Below are 10,000 nucleotides of genomic sequence, written 5' to 3'. Positions count from 1 at the left end.
TCGAATGAGCCAAGAAAGAGCGGTGCGGGGCCGGTCGGAGCGCACCCTTTTCTAGGTGGCTGGCGGGCGAGAGAGTGCTGCGTCGCCGGCATCGGCGTCGAAAGAAGCCGAGCCAAAAAAAGTTAAAGTACAAACGTGCAAGCATACTAACCTAACCCTAGGTAAGGCATGTCAGAGCGAAAGACAGTAATTTCGAATGAGCCATGAAAGAGCGGTGCGGGGCCGGTCGGAGCGCACCCTTTTCTCGGTGGCTGGCGGGCGAGAGAGTGCTGCGTCGCCGGCATCGGCGTCGAAAGAAGCCGAGCCGAAAAAAGTTAAAGTACAAACGTGCAAGCATACTAACCTAACCCTAGGTAAGGCATGTCAGAGCGAAAGACAGTAATTTCGAATGAGCCAAGAAAGAGCGGTGCGGGGCCGGTCGGAGCGCACCCTTTTCTAGGTGGCTGGCGGGCGAGAGAGTGCTGCGTCGCCGGCATCGGCGTCGAAAGAAGCCGAGCCAAAAAAAGTTAAAGTACAAACGTGCAAGCATACTAACCTAACCCTAGGTAAGGCATGTCAGAGCGAAAGACAGTAATTTCGAATGAGCCAAGAAAGAGCGGTGCGGGGCCGGTCGGAGCGCACCCTTTTCTCGGTGGCTGGCGGGCGAGAGAGTGCTGCGTCGCCGGCATCGGCGTCGAAAGAAGCCGAGCCGAAAAAAGTTAAAGTACAAACGTGCAAGCATACTAACCTAACCCTAGGTAAGGCATGTCAGAGCGAAAGACAGTAATTTCGAATGAGCCAAGAAAGAGCGGTGCGGGGCCGGTCGGAGCGCACCCTTTTCTAGGTGGCTGGCGGGCGAGAGAGTGCTGCGTCGCCGGCATCGGCGTCGAAAGAAGCCGAGCCAAAAAAAGTTAAAGTACAAACGTGCAAGCATACTAACCTAACCCTAGGTAAGGCATGTCAGAGCGAAAGACAGTAATTTCGAATGAGCCATGAAAGAGCGGTGCGGGGCCGGTCGGAGCGCACCCTTTTCTCGGTGGCTGGCGGGCGAGAGAGTGCTGCGTCGCCGGCATCGGCGTCGAAAGAAGCCGAGCCGAAAAAAGTTAATGTACAAACGTGCAAGCATACTAACCTAACCCTAGGTAAGGCATGTCAGAGCGAAAGACAGTAATTTCGAATGAGCCAAGAAAGAGCGGTGCGGGGCCGGTCGGAGCGCACCCTTTTCTCGGTGGCTGGCGGGCGAGAGAGTGCTGCGTCGCCGGCATCGGCGTCGAAAGAAGCCGAGCCGAAAAAAGTTAATGTACAAACGTGCAAGCATACTAACCTAACCCTAGGTAAGGCATGTCAGAGCGAAAGACAGTAAACTCGAATGAGCCATGAAAGAGCGGTGCGGGGCCGGTCGGAGCGCACCCTTTTCTCGGTGGCTGGCGGGCGAGAGAGTGCTGCGTCGCCGGCATCGGCGTCGAAAGAAGCCGAGCCGAAAAAAGTTAAAGTACAAACGTGCAAGCATACTAACCTAACCCTAGGTAAGGCATGTCAGAGCGAAAGACAGTAATTTCGAATGAGCCAAGAAAGAGCGGTGCGGGGCCGGTCGGAGCGCACCCTTTTCTAGGTGGCTGGCGGGCGAGAGAGTGCTGCGTCGCCGGCATCGGCGTCGAAAGAAGCCGAGCCAAAAAAAGTTAAAGTACAAACGTGCAAGCATACTAACCTAACCCTAGGTAAGGCATGTCAGAGCGAAAGACAGTAATTTCGAATGAGCCATGAAAGAGCGGTGCGGGGCCGGTCGGAGCGCACCCTTTTCTCGGTGGCTGGCGGGCGAGAGAGTGCTGCGTCGCCGGCATCGGCGTCGAAAGAAGCCGAGCCGAAAAAAGTTAAAGTACAAACGTGCAAGCATACTAACCTAACCCTAGGTAAGGCATGTCAGAGCGAAAGACAGTAATTTCGAATGAGCCAAGAAAGAGCGGTGCGGGGCCGGTCGGAGCGCACCCTTTTCTAGGTGGCTGGCGGGCGAGAGAGTGCTGCGTCGCCGGCATCGGCGTCGAAAGAAGCCGAGCCAAAAAAAGTTAAAGTACAAACGTGCAAGCATACTAACCTAACCCTAGGTAAGGCATGTCAGAGCGAAAGACAGTAATTTCGAATGAGCCAAGAAAGAGCGGTGCGGGGCCGGTCGGAGCGCACCCTTTTCTCGGTGGCTGGCGGGCGAGAGAGTGCTGCGTCGCCGGCATCGGCGTCGAAAGAAGCCGAGCCGAAAAAAGTTAAAGTACAAACGTGCAAGCATACTAACCTAACCCTAGGTAAGGCATGTCAGAGCGAAAGACAGTAATTTCGAATGAGCCAAGAAAGAGCGGTGCGGGGCCGGTCGGAGCGCACCCTTTTCTAGGTGGCTGGCGGGCGAGAGAGTGCTGCGTCGCCGGCATCGGCGTCGAAAGAAGCCGAGCCAAAAAAAGTTAAAGTACAAACGTGCAAGCATACTAACCTAACCCTAGGTAAGGCATGTCAGAGCGAAAGACAGTAAACTCGAATGAGCCATGAAAGAGCGGTGCGGGGCCGGTCGGAGCGCACCCTTTTCTCGGTGGCTGGCGGGCGAGAGAGTGCTGCGTCGCCGGCATCGGCGTCGAAAGAAGCCGAGCCGAAAAAAGTTAAAGTACAAACGTGCAAGCATACTAACCTAACCCTAGGTAAGGCATGTCAGAGCGAAAGACAGTAATTTCGAATGAGCCAAGAAAGAGCGGTGCGGGGCCGGTCGGAGCGCACCCTTTTCTAGGTGGCTGGCGGGCGAGAGAGTGCTGCGTCGCCGGCATCGGCGTCGAAAGAAGCCGAGCCAAAAAAAGTTAAAGTACAAACGAAAGCCGAGCCGAAAAAAGTTAATGTACAAACGTGCAAGCATACTAACCTAACCCTAGGTAAGGCATGTCAGAGCGAAAGACAGTAATTTCGAATGAGCCAAGAAAGAGCGGTGGCTGGCGGGCGAGAGAGTGCTGCGTCGCCGGCATCGGCGTCGAAAGAAGCCGAGCCGAAAAAAGTTAATGTACAAACGTGCAAGCATACTAACCTAACCCTAGGTAAGGCATGTCAGAGCGAAAGACAGTAATTTCGAATGAGCCAAGAAAGAGCGGTGCGGGGCCGGTCGGAGCGCACCCTTTTCTCGGTGGCTGGCGGGCGAGAGAGTGCTGCGTCGCCGGCATCGGCGTCGAAAGAAGCCGAGCCGAAAAAAGTTAATGTACAAACGTGCAAGCATACTAACCTAACCCTAGGTAAGGCATGTCAGAGCGAAAGACAGTAAACTCGAATGAGCCATGAAAGAGCGGTGCGGGGCCGGTCGGAGCGCACCCTTTTCTCGGTGGCTGGCGGGCGAGAGAGTGCTGCGTCGCCGGCATCGGCGTCGAAAGAAGCCGAGCCGAAAAAAGTTAAAGTACAAACGTGCAAGCATACTAACCTAACCCTAGGTAAGGCATGTCAGAGCGAAAGACAGTAATTTCGAATGAGCCAAGAAAGAGCGGTGCGGGGCCGGTCGGAGCGCACCCTTTTCTAGGTGGCTGGCGGGCGAGAGAGTGCTGCGTCGCCGGCATCGGCGTCGAAAGAAGCCGAGCCAAAAAAAGTTAAAGTACAAACGTGCAAGCATACTAACCTAACCCTAGGTAAGGCATGTCAGAGCGAAAGACAGTAATTTCGAATGAGCCATGAAAGAGCGGTGCGGGGCCGGTCGGAGCGCACCCTTTTCTCGGTGGCTGGCGGGCGAGAGAGTGCTGCGTCGCCGGCATCGGCGTCGAAAGAAGCCGAGCCGAAAAAAGTTAAAGTACAAACGTGCAAGCATACTAACCTAACCCTAGGTAAGGCATGTCAGAGCGAAAGACAGTAATTTCGAATGAGCCAAGAAAGAGCGGTGCGGGGCCGGTCGGAGCGCACCCTTTTCTAGGTGGCTGGCGGGCGAGAGAGTGCTGCGTCGCCGGCATCGGCGTCGAAAGAAGCCGAGCCAAAAAAAGTTAAAGTACAAACGTGCAAGCATACTAACCTAACCCTAGGTAAGGCATGTCAGAGCGAAAGACAGTAATTTCGAATGAGCCAAGAAAGAGCGGTGCGGGGCCGGTCGGAGCGCACCCTTTTCTCGGTGGCTGGCGGGCGAGAGAGTGCTGCGTCGCCGGCATCGGCGTCGAAAGAAGCCGAGCCGAAAAAAGTTAAAGTACAAACGTGCAAGCATACTAACCTAACCCTAGGTAAGGCATGTCAGAGCGAAAGACAGTAATTTCGAATGAGCCAAGAAAGAGCGGTGCGGGGCCGGTCGGAGCGCACCCTTTTCTAGGTGGCTGGCGGGCGAGAGAGTGCTGCGTCGCCGGCATCGGCGTCGAAAGAAGCCGAGCCAAAAAAAGTTAAAGTACAAACGTGCAAGCATACTAACCTAACCCTAGGTAAGGCATGTCAGAGCGAAAGACAGTAATTTCGAATGAGCCATGAAAGAGCGGTGCGGGGCCGGTCGGAGCGCACCCTTTTCTCGGTGGCTGGCGGGCGAGAGAGTGCTGCGTCGCCGGCATCGGCGTCGAAAGAAGCCGAGCCGAAAAAAGTTAATGTACAAACGTGCAAGCATACTAACCTAACCCTAGGTAAGGCATGTCAGAGCGAAAGACAGTAATTTCGAATGAGCCAAGAAAGAGCGGTGCGGGGCCGGTCGGAGCGCACCCTTTTCTCGGTGGCTGGCGGGCGAGAGAGTGCTGCGTCGCCGGCATCGGCGTCGAAAGAAGCCGAGCCGAAAAAAGTTAATGTACAAACGTGCAAGCATACTAACCTAACCCTAGGTAAGGCATGTCAGAGCGAAAGACAGTAAACTCGAATGAGCCATGAAAGAGCGGTGCGGGGCCGGTCGGAGCGCACCCTTTTCTCGGTGGCTGGCGGGCGAGAGAGTGCTGCGTCGCCGGCATCGGCGTCGAAAGAAGCCGAGCCGAAAAAAGTTAAAGTACAAACGTGCAAGCATACTAACCTAACCCTAGGTAAGGCATGTCAGAGCGAAAGACAGTAATTTCGAATGAGCCAAGAAAGAGCGGTGCGGGGCCGGTCGGAGCGCACCCTTTTCTAGGTGGCTGGCGGGCGAGAGAGTGCTGCGTCGCCGGCATCGGCGTCGAAAGAAGCCGAGCCAAAAAAAGTTAAAGTACAAACGTGCAAGCATACTAACCTAACCCTAGGTAAGGCATGTCAGAGCGAAAGACAGTAATTTCGAATGAGCCAAGAAAGAGCGGTGCGGGGCCGGTCGGAGCGCACCCTTTTCTCGGTGGCTGGCGGGCGAGAGAGTGCTGCGTCGCCGGCATCGGCGTCGAAAGAAGCCGAGCCGAAAAAAGTTAAAGTACAAACGTGCAAGCATACTAACCTAACCCTAGGTAAGGCATGTCAGAGCGAAAGACAGTAATTTCGAATGAGCCAAGAAAGAGCGGTGCGGGGCCGGTCGGAGCGCACCCTTTTCTAGGTGGCTGGCGGGCGAGAGAGTGCTGCGTCGCCGGCATCGGCGTCGAAAGAAGCCGAGCCAAAAAAAGTTAAAGTACAAACGTGCAAGCATACTAACCTAACCCTAGGTAAGGCATGTCAGAGCGAAAGACAGTAATTTCGAATGAGCCATGAAAGAGCGGTGCGGGGCCGGTCGGAGCGCACCCTTTTCTCGGTGGCTGGCGGGCGAGAGAGTGCTGCGTCGCCGGCATCGGCGTCGAAAGAAGCCGAGCCGAAAAAAGTTAATGTACAAACGTGCAAGCATACTAACCTAACCCTAGGTAAGGCATGTCAGAGCGAAAGACAGTAATTTCGAATGAGCCAAGAAAGAGCGGTGCGGGGCCGGTCGGAGCGCACCCTTTTCTCGGTGGCTGGCGGGCGAGAGAGTGCTGCGTCGCCGGCATCGGCGTCGAAAGAAGCCGAGCCGAAAAAAGTTAATGTACAAACGTGCAAGCATACTAACCTAACCCTAGGTAAGGCATGTCAGAGCGAAAGACAGTAAACTCGAATGAGCCATGAAAGAGCGGTGCGGGGCCGGTCGGAGCGCACCCTTTTCTCGGTGGCTGGCGGGCGAGAGAGTGCTGCGTCGCCGGCATCGGCGTCGAAAGAAGCCGAGCCGAAAAAAGTTAAAGTACAAACGTGCAAGCATACTAACCTAACCCTAGGTAAGGCATGTCAGAGCGAAAGACAGTAATTTCGAATGAGCCAAGAAAGAGCGGTGCGGGGCCGGTCGGAGCGCACCCTTTTCTAGGTGGCTGGCGGGCGAGAGAGTGCTGCGTCGCCGGCATCGGCGTCGAAAGAAGCCGAGCCAAAAAAAGTTAAAGTACAAACGTGCAAGCATACTAACCTAACCCTAGGTAAGGCATGTCAGAGCGAAAGACAGTAATTTCGAATGAGCCATGAAAGAGCGGTGCGGGGCCGGTCGGAGCGCACCCTTTTCTCGGTGGCTGGCGGGCGAGAGAGTGCTGCGTCGCCGGCATCGGCGTCGAAAGAAGCCGAGCCGAAAAAAGTTAAAGTACAAACGTGCAAGCATACTAACCTAACCCTAGGTAAGGCATGTCAGAGCGAAAGACAGTAATTTCGAATGAGCCAAGAAAGAGCGGTGCGGGGCCGGTCGGAGCGCACCCTTTTCTAGGTGGCTGGCGGGCGAGAGAGTGCTGCGTCGCCGGCATCGGCGTCGAAAGAAGCCGAGCCAAAAAAAGTTAAAGTACAAACGTGCAAGCATACTAACCTAACCCTAGGTAAGGCATGTCAGAGCGAAAGACAGTAATTTCGAATGAGCCAAGAAAGAGCGGTGCGGGGCCGGTCGGAGCGCACCCTTTTCTCGGTGGCTGGCGGGCGAGAGAGTGCTGCGTCGCCGGCATCGGCGTCGAAAGAATCCGAGCCGAAAAAAGTTAAAGTACAAACGTGCAAGCATACTAACCTAACCCTAGGTAAGGCATGTCAGAGCGAAAGACAGTAATTTCGAATGAGCCAAGAAAGAGCGGTGCGGGGCCGGTCGGAGCGCACCCTTTTCTAGGTGGCTGGCGGGCGAGAGAGTGCTGCGTCGCCGGCATCGGCGTCGAAAGAAGCCGAGCCAAAAAAAGTTAAAGTACAAACGTGCAAGCATACTAACCTAACCCTAGGTAAGGCATGTCAGAGCGAAAGACAGTAATTTCGAATGAGCCATGAAAGAGCGGTGCGGGGCCGGTCGGAGCGCACCCTTTTCTCGGTGGCTGGCGGGCGAGAGAGTGCTGCGTCGCCGGCATCGGCGTCGAAAGAAGCCGAGCCGAAAAAAGTTAATGTACAAACGTGCAAGCATACTAACCTAACCCTAGGTAAGGCATGTCAGAGCGAAAGACAGTAATTTCGAATGAGCCAAGAAAGAGCGGTGCGGGGCCGGTCGGAGCGCACCCTTTTCTCGGTGGCTGGCGGGCGAGAGAGTGCTGCGTCGCCGGCATCGGCGTCGAAAGAAGCCGAGCCGAAAAAAGTTAATGTACAAACGTGCAAGCATACTAACCTAACCCTAGGTAAGGCATGTCAGAGCGAAAGACAGTAAACTCGAATGAGCCATGAAAGAGCGGTGCGGGGCCGGTCGGAGCGCACCCTTTTCTCGGTGGCTGGCGGGCGAGAGAGTGCTGCGTCGCCGGCATCGGCGTCGAAAGAAGCCGAGCCAAAAAAAGTTAAAGTACAAACGTGCAAGCATACTAACCTAACCCTAGGTAAGGCATGTCAGAGCGAAAGACAGTAATTTCGAATGAGCCATGAAAGAGCGGTGCGGGGCCGGTCGGAGCGCACCCTTTTCTCGGTGGCTGGCGGGCGAGAGAGTGCTGCGTCGCCGGCATCGGCGTCGAAAGAAGCCGAGCCGAAAAAAGTTAAAGTACAAACGTGCAAGCATACTAACCTAACCCTAGGTAAGGCATGTCAGAGCGAAAGACAGTAATTTCGAATGAGCCAAGAAAGAGCGGTGCGGGGCCGGTCGGAGCGCACCCTTTTCTAGGTGGCTGGCGGGCGAGAGAGTGCTGCGTCGCCGGCATCGGCGTCGAAAGAAGCCGAGCCAAAAAAAGTTAAAGTACAAACGTGCAAGCATACTAACCTAACCCTAGGTAAGGCATGTCAGAGCGAAAGACAGTAATTTCGAATGAGCCATGAAAGAGCGGTGCGGGGCCGGTCGGAGCGCACCCTTTTCTCGGTGGCTGGCGGGCGAGAGAGTGCTGCGTCGCCGGCATCGGCGTCGAAAGAAGCCGAGCCGAAAAAAGTTAAAGTACAAACGTGCAAGCATACTAACCTAACCCTAGGTAAGGCATGTCAGAGCGAAAGACAGTAATTTCGAATGAGCCAAGAAAGAGCGGTGCGGGGCCGGTCGGAGCGCACCCTTTTCTCGGTGGCTGGCGGGCGAGAGAGTGCTGCGTCGCCGGCATCGGCGTCGAAAGAAGCCGAGCCGAAAAAAGTTAAAGTACAAACGCGATGCTAATGAGCGAGCCGTTGTCTCGACTAATATGTAGGGGGCGTTCGATCGAGCGTCTGGCTTGAGCGCTTGTCGGCCTAGCAGAACGGTCGCATTGTTATGCCCGGGTTTTAGGCACCGCTGCAGGCGGCCGGCAGAGCTCTTGTTTGTGCGAAACTGAATGGATCGAGCCCGAGAGAGGGCGAGCAAAGAAAAAACGCAAATCGCTCCGCCTGGCACTGCCGGCGAGAGCGTGGACGTCGCGGCCAGCGACTGTCGAAGCCGAGTACGGCCGCAGGCGATCGCCTCGGTCTTAAACGAATGCGACGAGCACGCGCCGGGCGGCCCAGCAAGGGCCGAGCGCAGCTGTCGCAGCTATCTGGTTGATCCTGCCAGTAGTGATATGCTTGTCTCAAAGATTAAGCCATGCAGGTGCAAGTACGAGTTCTCGTAAAGCGAAACTGCGAATGGCTCATTAAATCAGTCTTGGTTTATTTGGTCTCGTAAGCGAAGTGGATAACTGTGGTAATTCTAGAGCTAATACATGCATTAAGCGCCGACTTCGGGAGGCGCGCTTTTATCAGATCAAAACCGACCGGGTTCGTCCTGTGACGTTTGATGACTCTGGATAACCACGCGGATCGTACGGTCTCTGCACCGACGACGTATCATTCAAGTGTCTGCCCTATCAACTGTCGAAGGTACGCTACGTGCCTACCTTTGTGATAACGGGTAACGGGGAATCAGGGTTCGATTCCGGAGAGGGAGCCTGAGAAACGGCTACCACATCCAAGGAAGGCAGCAGGCGCGCAAATTACCCATTCCCGACACGGGGAGGTAGTGACGAAAAATAACAATACAGGACTCTAACGAGGCCCTGTAATTGGAATGAGTACATCCTAAAACTCTTAACGAGTATCCATTGGAGGGCAAGTCTGGTGCCAGCAGCCGCGGTAATTCCAGCTCCAACAGTGTATGCTAAAGTTGTTGCGGTTGAAAAGCTCGTAGTTGGATTTTGGGCGAGCGCCGCCGGTCCGTCGCAAGGCGTGTCACTGGTTGCGTTCGCCTCACCTTCGGTTCTCCGTCGGTGCTCTTGACTGAGTGTCGGCGGTGGCCGATAAGTTTACTTTGAAAAAATTAGAGTGTTCAAAGCAGGCTGTTCGCCTGCATAGTGTTGCATGGAATAATGGAATAGGACCTCGGTTCTATTTTGTTGGTTTTCGGAGCACGAGGTAATGATTAAGAGGGACAGACGGGGGCGTCCGTACTCTGCCGTTAGAGGTGAAATTCTTGGATCGGCGGAAGACGAACTACTGCGAAAGCATTCGCCAAGAATGTTTTCTTTAATCAAGAGCGAAAGTCAGAGGTTCGAAGACGATCAGATACCGTCCTAGTTCTGACTATAAACGATGCCAACTAGCGATCGGGAGGCGTTACCATGACGACCTTTCCGGCAGCTTCCGGGAAACCAAAGTCTTTGGGTTCCGGGGGAAGTATGGTTGCAAAGCTGAAACTTAAAGGAATTGACGGAAGGGCACCACCAGGAGTGGAGCCTGCGGCTTAATTTGACTCAACACGGGGAAACTCACCCGGCCCGGACACAGGTAGGATTGACAGATTGAGAGC

General features: G+C 55.0%; 1 non-coding gene across 1 annotated transcript in view; it reads left to right on the top strand.

Moving 5' to 3' along the window:
- Positions 1 to 8,750: 8,750 nt before the first annotated feature.
- LOC144419470 (small subunit ribosomal RNA) overlaps positions 8,751 to 10,000 on the top strand; it is a 1,810-nt gene continuing 560 nt past the window's right edge. The window contains exon 1 of the ribosomal RNA XR_013474086.1: positions 8,751 to 10,000. This exon is cut by the window's right edge and continues 560 nt beyond it. This is a non-coding gene — a ribosomal RNA (small subunit ribosomal RNA).

The sequence above is a fragment of the Styela clava genome, unplaced genomic scaffold (genome assembly GCF_964204865.1).
Source record: "Styela clava unplaced genomic scaffold, kaStyClav1.hap1.2 HAP1_SCAFFOLD_46, whole genome shotgun sequence".
Classification (NCBI taxonomy): Eukaryota; Metazoa; Chordata; class Ascidiacea; order Stolidobranchia; family Styelidae; genus Styela; species Styela clava.
The sequence above is the reverse complement of the archived record's forward strand: the minus strand, read 5'-3'. Positions and strand labels throughout refer to the sequence as shown.